At 43.4% G+C, this 23,585-nt stretch overlaps 1 pseudogene; it reads right to left on the bottom strand.

Moving 5' to 3' along the window:
• Positions 1 to 1,398: 1,398 nt before the first annotated feature.
• Positions 1,399 to 23,231, bottom strand: LOC124046915 (annotated as a pseudogene).
• Between the last annotated feature and the right edge of the window lie 354 nt (positions 23,232 to 23,585).

Raw genomic sequence — 23,585 nt, 5'->3', positions numbered from 1 at the left:
TTCAACTTTTTTCCAATACTATAGAGCCATTTCCATGTTGATCAACGCTTGAATATAAACCTAGTTCACACCCCTGATTTTGAGGTCAACACAGTCGCTACAGTCCCATTAGTTTTCTTTGTAGCCTCATTTGAATGTTGCGGTGGCGCACATTTGTACGGAATGGGGTGAGTTCACGTTACTCTGGATTGGGATTTTAGTTCATTTTTTTAGCTAGCTAACATGTGTAAACAAAAGACCCCAAGTTAAAGCTTGCTGTTAGCTAGCTAACATTAGCTGAGGTTATATGGCTGGCTTGCTAGCTAGTTATTAATTCATGTATATGTATGAATTGTGTGTAACTTTAGTGATGTTTTCTCAGAATGCCATTTCACACTGCTAGTTATAGCTTACTGTTTGCTAGCTAACATTGAACCTATTTGGTTAACTTTAGGTAGCTTTGACAATTGATTTATATTGCTAGTTAAAGTTTGCTTTTAGCTAGCCATCTGACGTCGTTAGATGGCTGGCTAGCTAGCTAACATTACATGTATGAAGTGTGTGTATAGTGATGTTATCTCAGAATGCCATTTCGCATCTATTTTATAGTTATGCTAAAATATTTGCATCTGGAATTTGTCTTTCAGCATCAGCAGAACACGCCTGACTCTCTTCCACCAGTCATACAAGGAGAATGGTCTAATGCCTCCTATCAAAAAGATAGCTGACCCAAGCGCAGTCATCAACTACATGCACCATTTCTTCACCAACTATGGAGTTGGGGAAACACGTGTGGATCTGAATTGTGATAACTGCAGTGGCTAAAACAAGAACACTTTTGTGCTCTGGTATTGTGCCCGGTGAACTATGCACAAGCTCCACCACAGTCTGGACCTTCACTTCTTGATCACAGGCCACACAAAGTTTGCCCCCTATTGGTGTTTCAGGCCTCATCAAGCAGCGCTTCAGAAAGACCAGAGTGAACACTGAGATTTCTGGTGTTGAGAAGGACAGCACTGTGACAGGGGTCAACATCCCACAGCTGGTTGGAAAGCTGTTGGAAAGCTATGGCTGGCAACAACACCTTCAGGCCGCTGCCACAGATCAAGCAGTACCAGCACTTCAGGTGAAAATCATTTTCATTGCATTGTATGAGGTTATTCTTCTTATCTAAACTTGGGAGGGTAATTGATGTTGTTATTATTCCCTGTTTTACAGCTTCGATGCTCTGGAGCCTGGTGTTGTTGTTGCCAAGGAGCATTCGGACTGTCGGGACCAGGTTTCATCTGCTGCGTAACGCTGACATCCTTCCTCCCATAGATGGTCTGCCTGTACAAGCACCACCTGGACTGGACACAGCTTGACAAATGTATCTTTTTGAGAAGATCAAGGAGTTTTGCGACAAAGAGGCTATGGACATCACATGCCCTGCAACAAAGTCAAGAGCAGGACAGAAACAGGCTCTCCAAATATAGATTCCCGTGTTCATGCATGGTTCAGACGGACCAGTCATCAGCACTATCTGCAGTGCCTCTATTCAAATGACTCTCTCCTAACACACACTCCATACGTTGCTGCTACTATTTTTTTTATCCTCCTGCTCAGCCACTTTACCCCTGATTGTATGCGTATAACTACCTCTTCTATCACTGATATCATTATTGTACGTACTGTATATCATTTTATTTTGACCCTATCTATTTCTGATATTGCTACAGTGCAAGTAACCATTTGGCTGTACAGTTTTTACCTTCTGTCGAGACCCATCCACTTAGCAAGACTTAGCAAAATATTGTTATATAAAATGAATATTGATACGTGTGGTCTTAACATGATTTTGTGACATACCACAAAAATATCATGCGACCGCATCAAGTGTCCACCACATAAATATATGGCCATCCACATAAATATATGGCCATCCACATAAATATATGGCCATCCACATAAATATATGGCGCATGCATCTGTTTATGCACTGTACATGTGCACCTCACTCAGGTTTTAACTCAGGTTGCATGGCATTATGTATGGTATACTATGTGATAAGTATGTGTGTAACAGTGTATTAACTATGCTAGTGTACTGGTGTGAAGGCATTTGGGCAGTGGTCTAAAGTACTTAAGTATTTTGGGTGGGGTATATGTACATTACATTACTATTTATATTTTTGGCTACTTTTTCTTTTACATCACTACATTCCGAAAGAAAATGATGTACTTTTTACTCCATACATTTTCTCTGACACCCAAAAGTACTAGTTACATTTTGACAGGAAAATTGTCCAATTCACACACTTATCAAGAGAACATCCCTGGTGCATCTGATCTGGCAGACTCACTAAACACAAATGCTTAATTTGTAAATTATGTCTGAGTGATGGAGTGTGCCCCTGGCTATCCGTCAATAAAAGAAATATTTAAAAAACATTGTGCCGTCTGGTTTAATATAAGGAATTTTAAATGATTTATACTTATACTCAAGTATGACAATGTAGTGCGTTTTCCACCATTGGATGTGGCTTGGGATTATAGCATTTCTTTCACATGACCCATCAATTTAGACAAGTGTGTCTGGGTAAGCGTCATCTAATATTTATTAAATATGTTGATCTGGACACTTTCTGTTTACCTGGAATTGTTCCTTATTGTAGTCTACTACCACTTTTAGTCTTAATCTTTACTACACAACTCACTGATGAGCACATGACCTCACGTGAATCCTTAAAGAGATGGGTGTGGCTGGCTCCCGGTCCAAAATGACCGCCCCATTATAGCTGATTATAAATCCATCATGCATATATTATCACCTAATGTTGTGTTAGATCTTTTTATCAACTTAAGTTCTTGTGAACATTACACGTTTTGAACTTCTATTTGCTATTTATGGCCTGTAAGCTTCATTGACCTGAGCTCATACAAACTTGCTTTTGAGTTTTAAAAAAAAGCATAATGTATGGATTATTATGACTATAACAAATACTCAAGATGAAAAATATTGTGCTATTTATCATACACTACTTTGTGTCAAAGTTTAACAAGGACATTTGCTTTGAAACCATTTCAAATGTTTAAATATTGTCACAAAATAACATCTGTTGTGCTCCCAGTCAAAACTGACAGGTATGATTTTATTACGAAAGATAGGCCACTGGCCCAAAACTACACATGAAAACTTCACCATATTACAAAATTAATGTCGGAATACATTAAAGAACAACAATATTACTAACAATAGCATTAAAATGTTTGCAATCTGTCAATCAATGGTGATGACATTGTGTGTGTTCTCATGTACATATTGGACAATACGTGGTGGTTTTTGCATGTGCCTTGCAGATATATATTTAACCAGGCAAGTCAGTTAAGAACAAAATAACTAACTGCCTTGTTAAGGGGCAGAACAACAGAGTCTTACCTTGTCAGCTTGGGGATTCGATCTAGCAACCTTTTGGTTACTGGCTCAAGGCTCTAACCACAAGGCTACTTGCCGCCCTATAATTGCATTGCATTTATGGCACATAATGCTCATTTTGACATCTCTTGGTACACACAGATTGCACCTCTCTCTTCTGTCTCTGGCAGACGTAGATATTGCTTCTGGCACTTGTATATCGCTCACCAATCCAGCAGAGGATGGTGTTGGAGGAAGATGTTGGCACCTTTGAATGAGAGGTGCCACCATGGCTTTCCATAACTCTTCAAGGAATAGTCTCTTTTTGAAGAATTTCCCCTGCTTCCATCCTGGATTCACCTCCATCCACATCGTAAACGCGCTGTAGGCTGACACATCTAGGATGTTGAACAACACCACCATGGGCCAAGGTGCTGTCATCCTCTTACAAGAGTATGTGCCAGTAACCTGAAAAAGTGCAACAATCAGTAAATAAAATAATGAGTACATACAAGTGATACTTCATGTCTTGCAAAGTGACATGTGAAAAATTGCATCAAAGTAATTGTTTTCATTTATCACATCTAAAACATATTTACATATTCAAATGAATAGAATCGACTCCATATTGTATTTCACCAAACAGCAACATGTCTTATTTTTATGGTGCAGATAAAACAATCTAGTAATAGAAAAAAAGTACATGACACTTGAAAGATAAAAAGTAACATAACTTATCAAGCCTGTCACCTCCCACTTTGTTCCTGTTGTAAATCCAGGACATCGTTGGGCTTCTTGTCCTCCCTGGTACTCACAGCGGCATCCCTGTGCAGAGTTGTCACCAAGAGCACATTCTTCTTTTTCTTCTGGCAGTAGGACACAAGAGTGTGTGTATCGGTGAAGGCAAATTCAGAGGAAAAACGATCCCTGTCCTTGGTAGTGAATAAGGCAGGAGGCACCTCAGGCTTGTTCCTTCTGACCGTCTCCACCATGGTCATTTTTGTTTTGGAGCAGCTCCTGACCAAGAGCATATGAGGTGAAGAAATTGTCACATGTTATGTTGTGCCCCTGGAGACCTGCAGTCATTTCCAGGACCACTCGCTTCCCCTGCTTCCTTCCAGGAACACCGTCAGCAGGGTTACCGGTGTAAACCTGCATGTTCCAGGCATAACTTGTCCTGGCATCACATACTGCCCATATCTTCATTCCATATTTACACGGTTTGCTTGGCATGTACTGTTTGAATGGGCAGCGTCCCCTAAAAGCGACCAGACGCTCATCCACTGTGATGTCTGGACTTGGGTTATAGATGAGTGGCAGGTGCTCCCACCCACTTGAGCCAAACCTCTCTGATCGCTGCCAGCTTGTCTTGTTGACGCCGTCCTGGTCTTGTATCACAGTTGTCATGAAATGTGAAATGTCTGGAGTGACATACAGTAGTTGCATGAAAAAATTACTCGACCAGACTCTGCATCCCATAAACTGGTGGTGCATTCGTTTCTGGATCTGTACACACCAGCCAAAATCAAGAGACCCATGTATGTGTAACGGATGTGAAACGGCTAGCTTAGTCAATCGGTTACGTCACTTGCTCTGAGACCTTGAAGTAGTAGTTCCCCTTGCTCTGCAAGAGCCGCGGCTTTTGTGGAGCGATGGGTAACGATGCTTCGAGGGTGACTGTTGTCGATGTGTGCAGAGGGTCCCTGGTTCGCGCCCGGGTATGGGTGAGGGGACGGGTTTAAAATTATACTGTTACATATGCTTGGACGTCTGTCCGGTGTACCTCCTTCCAGTTGTCTTTGTAAATGCATCTCTCCTCCAAGTTGGTCATGTTTACGACTATAGTTTCGATTGACTGTCAGGAACAGTTCGAAGCAGGATTTTATGTCATCAACCCGGGATATAGCATATCTCGTTGGCCCTGGGACCATCGAGATAACAATTTTAGCCGACAGTCGACCTCTCCTCCCAGGTGGGGATGAAGACCAGGACAAATTCCCATTCTTTGATTGGAATGTATCAACAACCTCTTCCTCATCGCTGGATTGTTCCACATCGGATGTCTCTTGGTCTGGATCATATTCTGTGTTGTCTTCAACTTCTGACACTTCCTCCTCTAATGCATCTTCACTATCAGTTTCCTGGCCTCTCTCCTCCTCACCAGTGTCATGATCAAAGATATGATCAAGAACATCACATACAGTATATAATTTTGTCATTGTGCTGCCACAGAATTAATTGTGAGCAAGGCCTCAAAAAATTTGTATATACCAGAGCTGCAAGAAAAGTTCTATATATTATTGAAAAAATTGTGCGATTGTTTGTAAGAATGCCAACAGGTATTCTATTAAGATTCTATTGGGGAAAGGTTCCCGTGGGGTTGCCATGGAAGCCAAGAAGGGGAGGGAGGTGTGTGTGTGTGTGTGTGTGTGTGTGTGTGTGTGTGTGTGTGTGTGTGTGTGTGTGTGTGTGTGTGTGTGTGTGTGTGTGTGTGTGTGTGTGTGTGTGTGTGTGTGTGTGTGTGTGTGTGTGTGTGTGTGTGTGTGTGTGTGTGTGTGTGTGTGTGTGTGTGTGTGTGTGCTCAAACACACATGCATGTGGGGGTCTGGGAGAGGAAGTGTGTCCATCTGATGAATGTGCCTGAACTCAATTTTATACACTATTTGTAGTCTCACCCATTCATTTCTAATGACCGGTCATTTTTTTGACCGGGAACACCACAGAAGTACAAAAGTTAAATAAAACACCCTAAATTTGATGAAAATCATCCAAATGTATTTTGTGTGTTCAGATGCCGTGTGTGGACAAAGTCATGGAACCTTATGAGAATCAGATTAAATTAGCTACATTTTTCAGAGAGCAAACTTGTAAATCGGTCCAATTATAGACCGGAACACAACAGGAGGGTGTAAAGGATATGAAAAAAGCTGAATGGGTGTAGACAAAGGAGAGCTCTCCAGTAGGTACCAAAAATATTCAAAGGCCCTTTTCTCAAAAGCCACCCTTTGACTTGATGACAGTTTTGCGCACACTTGGCGTTCTCTCAACCAGCTTAATGAGGTAGTCTAATGGAATGCATTTCAATTAACAGGTGTGCCTTGTCAAAAGTACATTTTTGGAATATCTTTCCTTTCCTCAATGCGTTTGAGCCAGTCAGTTGTGTTCTGACAAGGTAGTGGTGGTATACAGAAGATAGCCCTATTTGGTGAAAGACCAAGTCAATATTGTGGAAAGAGCAGCTCAAATAAACAAAGAGAAATGACAGTCCATCATTACTTTAGGACATGAAGGTCATTCAATCCGGAAAATGTCAAGGACATTTCTTCAAGTGCAGTCGCAAAAACCATCAAGTGCCATGATGAAATTGGCTCTCATGAGGATCGCCATAGGAAAGGAAGACTCAGAGTTACCTCTGCTGCAGAGGATAAGCTCATTCGATTTACCAGCTTCAGAAATTCCAGCTCAAATAAATTCAATTAACAGAAACATCTCAACATCAACTATTCAGAGGAGACTGCGTGAATCAGGCTTTCATGGTTGAATTGCTGCAAAGAAACCACTACTAAAACCACTACTAAAGGACACTAAGAATAAGAGACTTGCTTGGGCCAAGAAACATGAGAAATGGACATTATAACGTTGGAAATCTGTCATTTGTTCTGATGAGTCCAAATCTTTTATTTGTGAGACACAGAGTAGGTGAACGGATGATCTCCGTATGTGTAGTTCCCACCGTGAAGCTGGAGGAAGAGGTGTGGGGGTGCTTTGCTGGTGACACTGTCTGTGATTTATTTAGAATTCAAGGCACACTTAACCAGCATGGCTACCACAGCATTCTGCAGCAATATGCCATCCCATCTGGTTTGCGCTTAGTGGGACTAGCATTTGTTTTTGAACAGCACAATGACCCAACACACCGCCACGCTGTGTAAGGGCTATTTGACCAAGAAGGAGAGTGATGGAGTACTGCATCAGACAACCTGGCCTCCACAATCATCCGACCTTAACCCAGTTGAGATGGTTTGGGATGAGTTGGATCTCAGAGTGAAGGAAAAGCAGCCAGCAAGTGCTCAGCATATGTGGGAACTCCTTCAAGATGCATTCCTCATGCATTCCTCATGAACCTGGTTTAGAGAATACCAAGAGTGTGCAAAGCTGTCATCAAGGCAAAGGGTGGCTTCTTTGATGTCTTCACTATTATTTTATAATGTAGAAAATAGTAAAAATAAAGAAAAACCCTTAAATGAGTAGGTGTGTCCAAACTTTTGATTGTAGTTATATTGATTACGTACGTCCTAGCTCTCTCATCAATATCTTCATCGAAATTACGGATTGCCTCTTCTCCACTCGTCATTCCCTTATGCCATGGTTTGTTGTCCCCTTATGCCATTGTTCCTACATCTCAATTGTCAGTGGAAACCACATTTGTTTAATCAAGTCAGCCATCTCAGTTTTTTAAAAGGCAGTAAATGTGGCTGAATGAACTGTTTCGCTGCCAGACAAGGCTCCGCTGATAGCCAAGTGTAGCAGTGGTAAGGCATTGGGACTGCTGTTGGTGTGCACTGTTTGTCTCCGTTAGAGTGCAATTTATGCATTGCTTAGTGTTGTGTTGTGTGGCTTTGCTGGCATGCATCGACAAAATAGTTTTTTGAGTTTTCCCCACCAAGATTTACATGCTAATGTCCCCTCTGGTTCAGACTGTGCTGTATGGAGGTTTGGAGGTTCCAGAGGCGTGGGCAACCAGCTGCACAGCTTGTTCTGGATGCTAATTGGGAGTGAGCGTTGAGCGCACAGGACAATTACGGAAGCATTACCATCGCCACGCCAGCGGCAAAATACGAACACTGTGCCATTTGTCAACCACACATAGGCTTTTTAATCAAGCCCTCCTGTTTTTGTATGGGTGTGGGATATATACGTGTGTGTGTGTGTTATGCCTGAGAGCCGTGGCATGCTGGCAGAGAGGGCGGAATGTAACCCCCTACACCCTGCTAGAGATGATCTGTGTGTCTGTATGTGAATGCCTGACTCGGGTGTGTGTGTGTGTGTGTGTGTGTGTGTGTGTGTGTGTGTGTGTGTGTGTGTGTGTGTGTGTGTGTGTGTGTGTGTGTGTGTGTGTGTGTGTGTGTGTGTGTGTGTGTGTGTGTGTGTGTGTGTGTGTGTGTGTGTGTGTGTGTGTGTGTGTGTGTGTGTGTGTGTGTACGTTATGAGGAGGCAGAATGCCCTGCCCAGGCGCGACTGTTTGGACACGTCTCCATCAGCTGTCTCTCTCCACTCCCCTCGGCCGAGAAATAACTTTGCATGAGCTATTTGTTTTTTCACGGCACCCACACCGATGTCTCGCACCAGCTGGATGCTACATAACATGGGAATGCCCCAGTGTGGCATCTTTTAGTCCGTGACCGTTGAGGGGGAGGGGTCCTCCATAAGAGAAAAGAAGGGATGCAGGGCGGAGGAGAGGAAGAGAGGAACCCACAGCTACCCTCTTTAATCAGTCGTTTTTTCCCTGTCTACAGGAAGCACCCACAATCCATCTCCCCGCTCTGGGATTGCTGAGACAACGAGTGGCATAAATGTTTTAGGGGAAGACTTAATTAATTGATTCATTGAGTGATAATAGCAGGCGGCATTTATCACAGGTGCATTCTCTTTCATGGCTGGGGATCGCCAGCGGCAAAGTCAAACTTAGAGAGACAAACTCGGTGCCAAAAGTAGTGTACCAACCACAACAGCTGTAGCAGTCCTATACTCAAAGGCAGATAAAAAATAACAAAGGGGCCTTTTTGGAAAACAGGAATATGTTCAGGAGGGTGTAACGTTATAGACTGTTCAGATAAAATGTACTGTGTAGAACAGATAAGATTGTCTGTCCGGTAGAATGGGGAATCAGGTCAGCTCTATTCATTACAGTTCTACCTGCAACATTCTGAAAGTTTCACGTCACTGACCACACCCCTGAATTACTGGGGTACAATTGGCTGACCTACATTTAATATGATGTTTTAGGTTTAAAAAGCATGTCCCCATTACAGGGTTAATTGCCACAAGGACCGCTCTCTCTCTCTCGCTTACATTAAATAGTTGACAGAAGTGGTGGTGGAACTATTCTCTTGCCTGTGTGTGTACTGTGTTTGTACATTTAAGTCTAGAGCTGAGCTATTTACTTTGTACGTGCATGAGCAGAGATAAGCTGGCCAAAGCGGCCATGGATCTTGCCACTAACACAACAACCTTCTGCCACGTGTGCTCACTGATTTGTCGCCTGTACGGTCTAGCCTACATGTTGCAAGGTATCCAAAACATGCACTTCCACCAGAGAAATCCTTTTTGACATAGCTATCTAAAAACCTCCAGACAAAAACAACGTTAACGGGCCCCAACACCATCCCTCGCCATTCCCTAAGACAGCAACCTCTGACAGACATCTTGCACTAGCAGACAAAAACAAACTGAGGACATTGAGTTCTCATTTGTTCCGAGTCAGGCCTACTGCCTGGTGCTTTCTCTCTGAGTGAGCTTGTCTTGCCTTAGAAGGTAGAGGAATAGGAAAGGAATAGGAAGGGGAGAGGGAAGGGGGTTAGTACTGCCTCTCCTCTAGGGGGAACCGGGTAGAGACAAACTGGCAGGGAGTTCAGAGTGAGCAAGCCGGCGACGTCTTCATCCTGAGCCTTGTGGAGCTGAGGATGCCCAGGACGCATCAGAGCCTTTCACAGTCCTGCTCTCCCGGGCCCGCTCACACACACCCGCACACAGACACACACAGACATGAACGGACACATGCACGCTCAGACACTCACACACACACAAACGCATGGCAGCACAACCGCGATTGCAGAGGAACAGAGAATCAATCTCAGACACTGAGTCTGAGCGAGACGAGCAGCAGACACTAGACTACATTGTCCATGTAGACTTCACTTCCTCAACTTCTTCCCCTTGATTTTCTTTCACACCCAATGATCTCAAATGACTCAATGGGCGAAACATTGTCATGGACACCTGGCAAGTCCCTGTAACGGCAAATTTCCTCTTCGTCTGAAGAGGAGTAAGGATCGGACCAAGATGCAGCGTGGTAAGTGTTCATGACGATTTAATAAAAACGAACTGAACACTGAAATACAAAATAATAAAAGATGTGATGAAAACGAAAACCGAAACAGTACCGTGTGGCGACAAACACGGAAACAAACACCCACAAACCAACAGTGCTACCTAAGTATGATTTTCAATCAGAGACAACTAACGACACCTGCCTCAGATTGAGAACCACACTAGGCTGAACACAAAACCCAACATAGAAAAACAAACAGACTGCCCTACCCCAACTCACGCCCTGACCATACTAAATAAAGACAAAACAAAGGAAATAAAGGTCAGAACGTGACAGTCCCTTTCACCTAACAAGGAGAAAAGAAAGGAAGGAAAGGAAGGAAAGGAGATGAGGGAAAAGTGAACCATACAAACATATTAGGATACCGCCAGAGATAGCCGAGATCTTGATAATGATCTCCAGAGCAGAGGAAGGAAAGCAAGGAAAGGAGACAAGGACAAGGGAGCCATGTAAACGTATTGGGATTCAGCCCATGTCTACATGGAAAATGAGCTGCAGGAAACATGGGAGAGAAGTGCCATATGTGCCGTGGCCACACTGACCAAGACTGAACCTGCAGCAGACGCTTTGTTCTAACATGTGTTTTAACCATCAAGGCCATTAAAAACCCATTACATTCTGCAACTACACACATCGTAAGTCTTTTTTCCTGACTCAAGGCATCATCACTCTTGTAAATGCACTGTGAATGATCCCAGCTAACAACAAACTTAGCGATCGTTCCCTTAAGAGTCTCATTAGGTCATTGCCTAACGTTTTAAAAAGGAATGTTCCAGTGAAGTGCAAGGACTCTTTCCAAGAGACCATTCTCTTAATGTCACATAGAACTTACCCATAATATAGTTACCATGTTCTTAGAGTATTCAATAATAATATTCAAGACACGTTTCAGGGGAACGCTGCAAGAACATTCAAGTGTCCAGTTTTCTGAGGGTCAGGAGAATCTACCATCAACATCCTACCAAACATACACAGACCATAGTTGCCATGTTCTCAGAACATAAGAGATTCATGTTCTATAAATGTTTCATGGGAACGTTGCAAAAACATTTCTGCTTATCAGTTGGCAGGACATCGCCTGATGGTCCCAAAGAAACATCCCTCCCCCCCAAAAAAACGTTTAATTACACATCACGCCGTGTTACTTTTGCAGAGCAGAGCCAATCAAGGCCCTGAATGGTGAACCACTGAACCATTTAGAGCTCTTTGTTGGCAAGGTTAAGGACACACAGCTCTTAATATACAGTCTCTCCTATGTCACAATTTATTAGGCAAGAAAAAAACATAGGGTTACTTGTGTAACCATGATTCTATGAGAATATGAGTGAGATGTCTCGCTTGGAATTCGCTCTAGCGGATCACTACCTTGAAAGATCCAATCACACAACATCTGTTGGAGACAGACAGGTCGAGTGGAGAATGAGGTGAGCTCCTCCCCTCCTTATAAGGTGACACTCACCTCTCCTCTGGTCATTCTTAAGCACGCCTCTCATCCTTACGCTCTCGCAAGAAGGGAAATGTTGTAGAGACATCTCACTCATATTCCCATTGAACCAGGGTTAGGCAAGTAACCCTAAGTTATATTTCTGATAGTCGTTTCAACAGTATGTGCTAAATAAGGTGCAGTGACATCCAGTCGGTAAGACCTCATAAATGTATAAGGTTTGGCCCAACATGGCGCATCGCAAATCTCTTGCGAAGAGATGCCTTTGAACAGTGCCCAAGAGGTAGCCATACCTCTGGTGGAATGAGCCCTCAGGCCTCCTGAGGGAAGTAAACCCTTGCTATAAAGAGCAATAGTAATTCTGTCTTTTTGTAGGCACTAACTCCGCCATGGCTCGTTTGCAAAAGTATAAAGGCGAAATGAATGCATTTGTTTTGTAGGAGATTTGTTCTATGAGATAATCTTCATCAGCTAAATTCACTTTTTGGGTAATTTAAAGCCTTTCTGTCATAAAACATGCACATAAAGGCTTCATAATTCATAAATACCATGTTAACTGACCAATATCGTATCACAGAACAAACCATATAAGATCTCCTAAGCCTGAGTTGACCTCAGACCTGATTTTTAGTGTTCATCCCAAAACCACATTCATTCCCCATTAATTTCCCCGATAGGAATGGCTGAACGATCCAGAGGTAACTAATTTCCGTGTTTTAGGGCTACACGCTCTATTATAAGCCAATATAATAGCCTCCACTATCCAATGCAATAGCCGTTGACGAGAGAGGGGCCCACCCTTGCAGGTGGGTGCCCCAAGACACGAAAAGTTGGTCACTGTTTGGCCGTGCTTTCATTCTATCCAAGTAGATGTACAAAGCACGCATGGACATAAACGTTGGAAAGGTTTTTCTTCTATAGACGTGAAGGGTGGCGGGTGGAAAGCCACAAGCTTTAAGGTGAGGCAATTGTAATCGCAGCTCACCTTAGGCATAAAGGCAGGGTTGGATAACCCGGGGCAAAATGTAGCACGAATGGTGGAATGAGTGCAGCTCACTCACTCACGTCGTAGATGTAAAGGCAATCATTAAAGCGGTTTTGAAGAAGATATATTTATATCCAAGCTTTCCAACAGCTCAAAAGGCTGCTGCGAATTAGCTTCAAGGCTAAAGGTTGGGAAACTGGGAGTAAGCGATGCGCTCCCTTCATAAAACCACATAACAGAGGATGTTTCCCTACTGTGTTGTTGTCGAAGCCTATATGACAGCCCGGGAATAGACTTTAACAGTGGAGAATGTCTTCCGTCTGTCCAAAAGGTCCTGCATAAAACCTCAGATACAGAACATTGGTAAGGAATTATGTTTTTGGTCAGGCCACGTCTTAAAAATGCACAACCTGTTTCCATATAGTGACTATGTACAAGGGGTTCTTGCACTCTGGATAGTCATAATGACTCTGAGTGACAAGCCTGTCGCATGGCAAACCCAGAGGGCCAGGGTTTCTGGGTGAAGGTGGAAAATCTCTCTGTTCGCTTGGGTCAAAAGATCCCTGTAGATGCCAGTGCTCATTGTAAAGCAGGATAATGGCCTCCGCTAACCAGAGCCTCCCTGGCTATCAAGGGGATACCATATTGAAGGATAAGCCTTGTTCCCTCAGTCTGTCCAGAGTGGGGAGTATCACACATAGAGGAGGAAAAGTGTAGAGCACCACACTTGGCCAAGGGGGTGCCAGCGCATCCAACCACAGTGGTGATACTCTTCTTATCGCCAAAAACAACGGACAGTGCGTGTCTTCGTGCGATGCGAAGAGGTCTACGGTGGTTAGACTGTATCTCTCCCAGATCTGGTTAACCACCTTAAGTCTGCTACGACATTCAGTACACACGTGACATGAGTAGAGCAAAATGAGAAGTGTGCTCTGCTCCACAGAATAATCTTGGTACTTAGTCTGTGTAGATACGGAGAGCGAGTGCCACTCTGGCAGTTGATGTATGACACCACGGTTGTATTTTCTGTCCTGACCAGAATATAAGAGAATTAAATTTATATGAGCGTGGCGGAGCTGTGGGTCCCACAATCTTTTTTCTGCTCTTCCCTCGTGAACTGCGCCCCCACCCTGTAAGTGACATGTCTGTCGTCACCACCTTCCTCAATGTCACTACCCCTAGGGGAGTGCCCGAAACGAAGATCAAAGTGCTCTTCCATTGACAGAGCATCTGTGGTCACCGTTATCATTCAATTGAGGTTCTGTCATGGACATCGGCAATGGGCAGACACTCAATATACCCAACGTTGGAAGTCTCTCAATCCTAGCAGTACAACTGAGATGATGGACGCTGTCAACCCTAGTACTCAGAGAAAGGTTCTGAGAGTGACTGAGTGTTGAACAGGGAGAGGCACTGTCGGAATGACGTGATGCGGCTGTCTGATAATGAAGCCCAATGAGAAAGAGAATCCAGCTCGATGCCTAGGTATTCCATTCTCTGTGTGTGCTCCAAACAGCTATTTTTATGGTTGATCTTGAACCTTAACACATGTTTCGTTCCGCTTGCTCCTGTGTTAGGGAACAAGGCAGGTAATCATCTATGTAGGCAGATACCATTAGCCCCCTAGATCTCTGGGCTCCAAGAGCTGCCTCCACACTCATGCTGAACGTTCGGGGAGCTAGTGCTAGCCGAAAGGGACGGCGGGGTATTCGTAACATGTGCCTTGAAAGGGAAACCTGAGTAAACTCCTGTGTGTTGGAAGAAAACGTATGTGAAAAGAAGTGTCTTGCAGGTTGACTGAAGTGAACCAGTCACCTTGATAGTAAGCATACGGAACAACTTTCTCAGAAAGCCGTTATGGACCCGTAGGCCCAGAATGGGAGGCATCCACACACTTTTTGTGAAGCAGGAAGTACCAAGTGTAGAAAATCCCTTCTTAGCCTCCACTCTGAGACACATTTTTACTCTGCAGAGAGCAAGGTGCTAATGGGGATGGGCTTTCCATTGTCAGAGGCCCTACCTGGGAGTAGCAGAACCCAACTGTGGCTCCGAACTCTTTGTTTGTTTCCAGGAGGGCATGTTGTGACAACCTCTATAAACTCCTATCCACCACCTCAACTCACATCTGGACCCTTTCCACGTGGACAATCCTGTCTCTGGACATTCCCAACTGGTGTTAGTGTGCCTTTGACAATAAAACCTCTATTCACTTGCACCATTACTTTCTGTTTTAATGCCATGTTTGTGTTTGTCTTGAGTGTGGTGTTAAAAGCATAAATTGTATCTCTGTCTTCATACGGGACATCCTATGTCCTCTAATAATCTAAACCGGCAAAGCTGGCGCTCTTTTTCACTACGGGAAAAGAACCCGAGATGGCTCTCTGTCACTCGTATTACTCTGATGGCCCCTTTGATTAGCAAGCATTTCGCTACACCGGCAATAACATCTGCTGAACACGTATATGTGACAAACAGAATTTGATTTGATTTTAGTAGAAAGGAGATTTCCTGCTCGCTATTGACACCAGAACTCTGTTGAACATGGGTGGCTCCATAGTGAACTGCAGTCTGTACCCCTTTGTGAAGCCCCTTTTCCCTGCTCTTGCTTCGAGTTGCCCACGAGTTGGATGACTCTCGTTTACCAGTGGTGCCAAAGCGCCCTCTGTGACATAGCAGTGGCAAAAAAATCCCATACAGTTCCATTGGAGTGATGGAAGCATCAAGGAAATCTGCCTTTTCCTTGTCTGATAAGCTGGACAAGTTGAGCCACACGGCTCTATCCCCCACCAAATCATGGCTCATGGTGTGCCCACAGCCTTGAATGGCGCCTCTGGAGGCAAGGAGGCTGAGACCTCCTCCCGTAGGTCCTGGTTGGCTGTACAAGTGGCTAGGAGATTGTCCATCTCCAGCAGCAAATCGGCCTAGTAAGCCAACAGTAGGGATGTTACATTCAATGCCCGTACTCAAAGTGAGGCAGGCGCGTAGACCTTCTGGAAGATGGAGGCGGAAAAGTGCTCCGTCTTCCCAGGGAGAGAAGTGCTGGTCTGTGACGGTGCTCTGGGGTTGAGGTGATTGGCCAGTGACGGCTCAGCTCCTCCATGCATTATAGAAAAAAAACCTCATAAACATCTGTCTGTTTAATTAAGTTAGAGATATCCGCAGTGAAGGGTGACAGAGCTACAGCGGTGTTTGTCAGACCATGAGAAACCATGAGAAAATCGGTCTTCTCACAAAAATGTCTGTAGCGTCCGAACGGTTTGGCATGCAAACAATTATGTCCACTTTATGGAAAGATGAGACTCCCACAAAAACAATGGCTTGCTATGTTTTGATCTACGACCGCCAAAAGCCTCACAACACTCGCCTGAAGGTAGGCCGGTACCAGTAAAAACAAAAATGGAAGTACAGTGGGGCAAAAAAGTATTTAGTCAGCCACCAATTGTGCAAGTTTTCCCACTTAAAAAGATGAGAGAGGCCTGTAATGTTCATCATAGGTACACTTCAACTATGACAGACAAAATTAGGATAAAAAAAACAGAAAATCACATTGTAGGATTTTTAAAGAATTTATTTGCAAATTATGGTGGAAAATAAGTATTTGGTCACCTACAAACAAGCAAGATTTCTGGCTCTCACAGACCTGTAACTTCTTCTTTAAGAGGCTCCTCTGTCCTCCACTCGTTACCTGTATTAATGGAACCTGTTTGAACTTGTTATCAGTATAAAAGACACCTGTCCACAACCTCAAACAGTCACACTCCAAACTCCACTATGGCCAAGACCAAAGAGCTGTCAAAGGACCACTGAAACAAAATTGTAGACCTGCACCAGGCTGTGAAGACTGAATCTGTAATAGGTAAGCAGCTTGGTTTGAAGAAATCAACTGTGGGAGCAATTATTAGGAAATGGAAGACATACAAGACCACTGATAATCTCCCTAAATCTGGGGCTCCACGCAAGATCTCACCCCGTGGGCTCAAAATTATCACAAGAATGGTGAGCAAAGATCCCAGAACCGCACGGGGGGACCTAATGAATGACCTGCAGAGAGCTGGGACCAAAGTAACAAAGTCTACCATCAGTAACACACTACGCCGCCAGGGACTCAAATCCCCTTGCTTAAGCCAGTACATGTCCAGGCCCGTCGGAAGTTTGCTAGAGAGCATTTGGATGATCCAGAAGAATATTGGGAGAATGTCATATGGTCAGGTGGAACCAAAATATAACTTTTGGGGTAAAATTCAACTCGTCGTGTTTGGAGGACAAAGAATGCTGAGTTGCATCCAAAGAACACCATACCTACTGTGAAGCATGGGGGTGGAAACATCATGCTTTGGGGCTGTTTTTCTGCAAAGGGACCAGGATGACTGATCCGTGTAAAGGAAGGAACGAATGGAGCCATGTATCGTGAGATTTTGAGTGAAAACCTCCTTCCATCAGCAAGGGCATTGAAGATGAAACGTGGCTGGGTCTTTCAGCATGACAATGATCCCAAACACACCGCCCGGGCAACGAAGGACTGGCTTCGTAAGAAGCATTTCAAGGTCCTGGAGTGGCCTAGGCCAGTCTCCAGATCTCAACCCCATAGAAAATCTTTGGAGGGAGTTGAAAGTCTGTGTGGCCCAGCAACAGCCCCAAAACATCACTGCTTTAGAGGAGATCTGCATGGAGGAATGGGCCAAAATACCAGCAACAGTGTGTGAAAACCTTGTGAACACTTACAGAAAACGTTTGACCTCTGTAATTGCCAACAAAGGGTCGATAACAAAATATTGAGATCATCTTTTGTTATTGACCAAATACTTATTTTCCACCATAATTTGCAAATAAATTCATTAAAAATCCTACAATGTGATTTTCTGGATTTTTTTTCTCGTTTTGTCTGTCATAGTTGAAGTGTACCTATGATGAAAATTACAAGCCTCTCTCATCTTTTTAAGTGGGAGAATTGCACAATTGGTGGCTGACTAAATAATTTTTTGCCCCACTGTATATATGGAAGTAGTTTAGTGCCTAATAAAATGATTAGATATGTATATAGGACAGACAGACTTCGAAACAATCTTCCCTTAGATTTTATCCTTTTTGAATATGTGATTAATTAGGTTATTTCAATTGGCCTTAAAGGGGTCCTAAAATTCCAAAAATATAAATTACCCTCATTTTAACAGTTAAGTTGACTGAGAACACAATGACCTGGGATAGTTGAAGGGGGGATGAATGAGCCATTTGGAAGCGGGGGATGATTAGGTGGCCATGATGGTATGAGGGCCAGATTGGGAATTTGTCCTTGGTATGACCATCTTTAAACAATTCCATATGTTAGCAATGGCTTTTCCCAGTTGTGCTTGGCTTCTGCCACGCAAGTTGGGATCGATGGGAAAAGTTATTTTTCCAGGATGGTGCGAGAGGTTCCTGTCGAACCAATCCATTTTGGCACTGCCACCCCACTGTTTGTGAGCCGCTGACAGTCTGCAGACATCAATAATCCTGAATCTGTCATTGTGTATTGAAGCTCGCTGAGGGCGGAAGAGGGCCTTGAACCTGGGGCTTCCTCTTCCTCTTCTTCATCTGGGAAGAGACGATGATGATGTCCCCTTCTCTTTCCTCTGCTGTAAAGTCATTGAACGGAGATTGGAGGTCCTCGGGGTAACCCTCTGCCACCTCGGCCAAGGATGGTTTGAGTTTGCAGGGTAGCTGTGAGTACGATGGGGCCTGTGAAGGGTTTGCTCAACGCAGTGACAGAAGGGGCAGCAGGTTCCATGGCTCAAAGAAAAATAGTATTACTCGAGCAAAGTGTAAGCTAGATAGCATTCGCCTCACAGCTAAAAGCTTAGCTAGTTAGCACAATGCTAGCGTTGTTGTCTCTCGATGACCAAAGTGTTTATCTTGACTGTTGAGCTTTGAAGCTAGGGCAGTCAGTCTAGTCAACATGGCATGGGTGAACATGGGTTGAGATAAATGACAGAGGACAGGTCGAAATTCTACCTTTCCAGGTAGAAAAGCTAGTTTGGCATAGCTGGCCTTTCGGTGAGTTATTCGGTTTAGCTATGCCTTGCGCTGAGCGCTATCCATCTATAGTAGTGTCTAGCTAGCTTTCAGTGTGGGCTAACCAAGTCTAGATAGCTAGCCATGTGATGCTGCACTGGGTACATCCCTGTTAGTGAGCATTTCTCCTTTGTCAAGATAATCCATCCACCTGACGGGTGTGACATATCAAGGAGCTGATTAAACAGCTTTTGGGGCGGGAGGTAGCCTAGTTTTTAGAGCATTGGGCCAGTAACTGAAAGGTTGCTGGATTGAATCCCTGAGCTGACAAGGTCAAAATCTGTCGTTCTGCCCTGAACAAGGCAGTCAACCCACTATTCCAGGGTAGGCCATCATTGTAATTAAGAATTGGTTCTTAACTGACTTGCCTATTTAAATAATTGTTACACAAAAAGCATGATCATTACATAGGTGCACCTTGTGCACAGTAAAAGGCCACTCTAAAATGTGCAGTTTTGTTATACAACACAATGCCACAGATGTCTCATGTTTTGAGGGAGCGTGAAATTTCTGTCAACATACTGACATATCTATGCCTTTATACTTAGGCATGAACGAATCCACATATTTTCAGAAGCGTATCATATCTGTAGTAATTACCGGATCGTTTATGTATCTATGTTTTTCTAAATGCATAATTTCCATAGAAATCCTTACGTGATATGTTATATTCATCCTCATGTCTGAGGAAAAAAGGGCTACATCCAACTCATGATCAATGTCCAGAGCCCAAATGATTTGACCTTTTATCGAGATCCTGATTTGGACCTCAGTCAAGAGCATATGCATTGTATGTGCTGAGAAAATATAATGTGTACTATCAGTATTTGCTATCGTATAGAGAAAATCAAATGTCCACGTAGGCCTATCTCAGGATATCTAATGAGTCAATATCTTTCCCTTCCACGTATGATATCCGGAGGGAATCCCAAAAGGATTTGCGCTTGAAAGAAAAATATGGATATCATTTTTGAATATATTGTTGTACATAATATACTCTACGAGCGTACATATTCATACATTTATGTAAGTAATGTGTTATTGAAATCAAAATACTACTCGCGCCACAGAACAAGCAGTAAAACTTCACATGACACCACATCTTGCTCTGTAGCCCCTACAGATGAAACACTATGGAGTATTAAAGGAGGCCTGAGTAGTTCCATAATGTCACAAATATCAAACTTCAATAAATTCTCAATTGTGCTTTCAGATACAAATGACAAATATGTAAATAATCCTTCCTCCAAAGGATCTGTCTATGCATTACACTTCGTGAAAATCCATATTTTGTTCTAGTTTTGTGAGGAATCACCTTAATGGCATTGCGTTAACCCACTGGTCCCCGGGCAATGAAGTCGTGGATGCCGATTTAAGGCAGCCCCCAGCACCTCTCTGATTCAAAGGGGTTGGGTTCAATGCGGAAGACACATTTGAAGGCATTCAGTTGTACAACTGACTCAGTATCCCCCTTTCCCATTATTTACAGTGAAGGCTAATGGTTCCACTGTCCTGCAGGGGTGGAATGCCAGCTCTGGGCTGCAGACGCCACAGCTGCAGGGCCAGAGCCAGAGAGGACCTGTAGGGTCAAAGGCCACCAGCGATGTTACTTGAGCCTACACAACGTACACAATCAATTGGCCGAGGGTCCTGCCCTTTAGTCCAATCGCTCTTAATGCCTGAGCGCAACTGCCCAAATGGTTTCCAAGGAGGGTCGACAGAAAACCGAGGCATGAGATCCAACTATGTACATGCTCTTAATGTTTCTTCAGCCTGCGTAGGAATACACTGGAGAGGAAAATGTAGAAAAGAAAAGATCCAACTAAATCCCAAGGAGAGGAGAATCAAAATAAACAGTTTGAGGGGAGGATGTTGTGTTTCAGTCACTGAAAAAAACAAAGCAGTAGATCTCAAGAATGAGCTACATCCAAGAATAATCATTCTCTATTTGTGCGTGACAATGTCAATTTAAGATTCACCAGCTTACGCCTACCTTAACACAGCTAGGGGCTGTATTAGGATCTCATTAGGATGTAGAGAATCCCGCCCCCTAAACTTCAATCAATCAATCAATCAAATGTATTTATAAAGTCCTTTTTTACATCAGCCGATGTCACAAAGTGCGATACAGAAACCCAGCCTATAACCCCAAACAACAAGCAATGCAGATGCAAAAGCATAGTCATATGTTGTGCTTTCGCTGTAAAGCATTTTTGAAATCGGACACGGTGGGTAGATTAACAATAAGTTTATCTTTCATTTGCTGTATTGGACTTGTTAATGTGTGAAAGTTACATATTTCTAAAACATATTTTTGAATTTCGCGCTCTGCCTTTTCAGCAGAATGTTGTCGAGGGGTTGCGCTAGCGGAACGCCTGCCCTAGAAAGGATAACACACTAACTGTTCGCATTTACTGTACCATACAGTCTCTCTCATTAATTATTCAAGTGATATTTCACTGCCTGGTAGTAGCAACACACAATCCCAATAGTGACAAAGACTGTATGAAGCCAGTCTACAAACCAGATAATGAGGAATGGTTTCGTCTTGTTGACTTTTTTGAGTATCTGGGATTGATGGGTCATCAGTTATTTTGAGGTTTTGAATTAATTGCTTATTTTGGACAATAGCAGAAAAATGTATCTATATACTGTATATATCTAATATCTTAGTCATTAATCCTTTCTCCCTGATAAACTGTATTCAGTTATAAACTCAAGCTCTCTATCTGGGGTAAACAACGGTATATCAGGATTACCTACAACTAGAGTATTTTTATTGGTGAAAACGCTAACATTTCAGAGGGCCAATAAATTGGGCTTGCATAATGCAGGGATGCGGAGTATAAATGGCCATAACAGTGGAGTCACCTAAGCAATGATCAACAGCAACGACAACAGAGCCTCTGCATTGGTACATTTCATACTTCATAAACCAAAGACATATTTATTCCATGCATTCATACTCTACACACTATAGCGAGGTAATGTATACAACCTTAAATGATTCATTTATTTAATCATTTCCCCCCACTCAAACCTACTTTCTGATAAGCAGCTTTAGCACTAGGTGAATGCTACATTGTGTGGCCAGGTTTTATTTCACTGTCGGACGTTTTGGAGGGAATTACCTCTGGAACATAACAATATTCTATAACAAACCCACACCACATCACACGGAAGGAGTAGCTGTAAATTAGTCATTCCAATTCAGACACCCACCTCAGGTAGCATAATCCAACACGATGGTTTTGCTGCTACAGCACTATCCAAAACTGGATTTTTCTACATCATTTATTTAACATCACAAGTGAAAATAGATATGAATTTTTCACAAACTCAATGATTGTTTAGCACCATCAATAAGTGTAAACTATTCAGGTAGCTAATTTGTTCCCCTTAGAGACATTCAGCTCTGAGGGTTAACAGATAAACCATAGGTAAATTATACGCAGTGGGTGTTAGCAGTACACACACACACACACACACACACGTCTCTAGCAGTTCTAAGAGGGACCACAGGGACCCCTAGTAAAACCATCAAGGGACTAGGTCCTTAGGAGGAAAGGGTGTGTGGTTGCACCCAGGCCATATAGAGCAGCTACTTATCCCCCAACCCTGCTTAGTTCCCCCTCAGTTCTATAGACATGACTACTGATGCCCAAATTCAGCCTGTGCATAGGATAAACCCTTATTTTCTCTACGCTCCCCATTTCAAAGCAACTCCTTCACTTGAGAGAGAGAGAAAGGCAGGTCTTTTTCAGGGTGCTGCACAGACTCCTGCCGTTTTACAGGAAGATTTTGTGATCAGTGAGCCCTGGGCACTCTCTGAGGGGATCAGCCCTTACGAGGGCCGATGGAGCCGACTGATTTGATCTTCTCTACTTTCACAGAAGTTTTCATCAAACTTCTTGGCCCCACTCCATGGGAGCTGAACATTCTCAATTCTTTTTTTTCGGTGAAATAGACATCATCCATGACAGGAGTGGTACTGATGAAGAGGTGGAGAACACTGAGAACTGGGGCTTGAACCTCACGTCAACTCAGCCCGGATAAAAGGGTAGGAACTCAAAATATTCAGTTATGATTCAAACAATTTTCCCCCGATATGTAAGCGCAATACCCCAAAAAGACATCCTAAGCATGCCTTTGTGGGAGAAGCCTCTAAAAACAACATCCTGTCCAGCGTTTTCACGTACACTTCCTATATAGCAGTCACAGACCATAACGGCAACCGAACTGACCTTGTGCTTTGAGTCCCCGTGGATCATGTCATAACGCAATAGTTATTGTAAACTGATAGTGGAGGCTTACGTGGGAGATCCCTTTGGCATTGCATGCATTTACTGGTAAACCAAAACACAAAGCCTATAATCTCGAGCTCATTATGAGTGATTTTTCCCCCACTCACACTAATGTAATGACGGTGACAGATGAAACCACCAGTCTTATTGTACATACAAGAATGAGGTGACTGCCAGGGCGAGAGAGGTGGTGACATCACGATGATGGACTGACAATTGACTATGATGACAAGACAGTTTTAATGACAGAAGCTATGTTCCATTCACTGAATATTCATGCTCCAGCCCAGAGGTAAATGGAGTATGTTGCCAATCCTAATT

Source organism: Oncorhynchus gorbuscha, linkage group LG10 (genome assembly GCF_021184085.1).
Source record: "Oncorhynchus gorbuscha isolate QuinsamMale2020 ecotype Even-year linkage group LG10, OgorEven_v1.0, whole genome shotgun sequence".
Lineage (NCBI taxonomy): Eukaryota > Metazoa > Chordata > Actinopteri > Salmoniformes > Salmonidae > Oncorhynchus > Oncorhynchus gorbuscha.
This window is presented reverse-complemented; position numbering and strand designations above follow the sequence as displayed.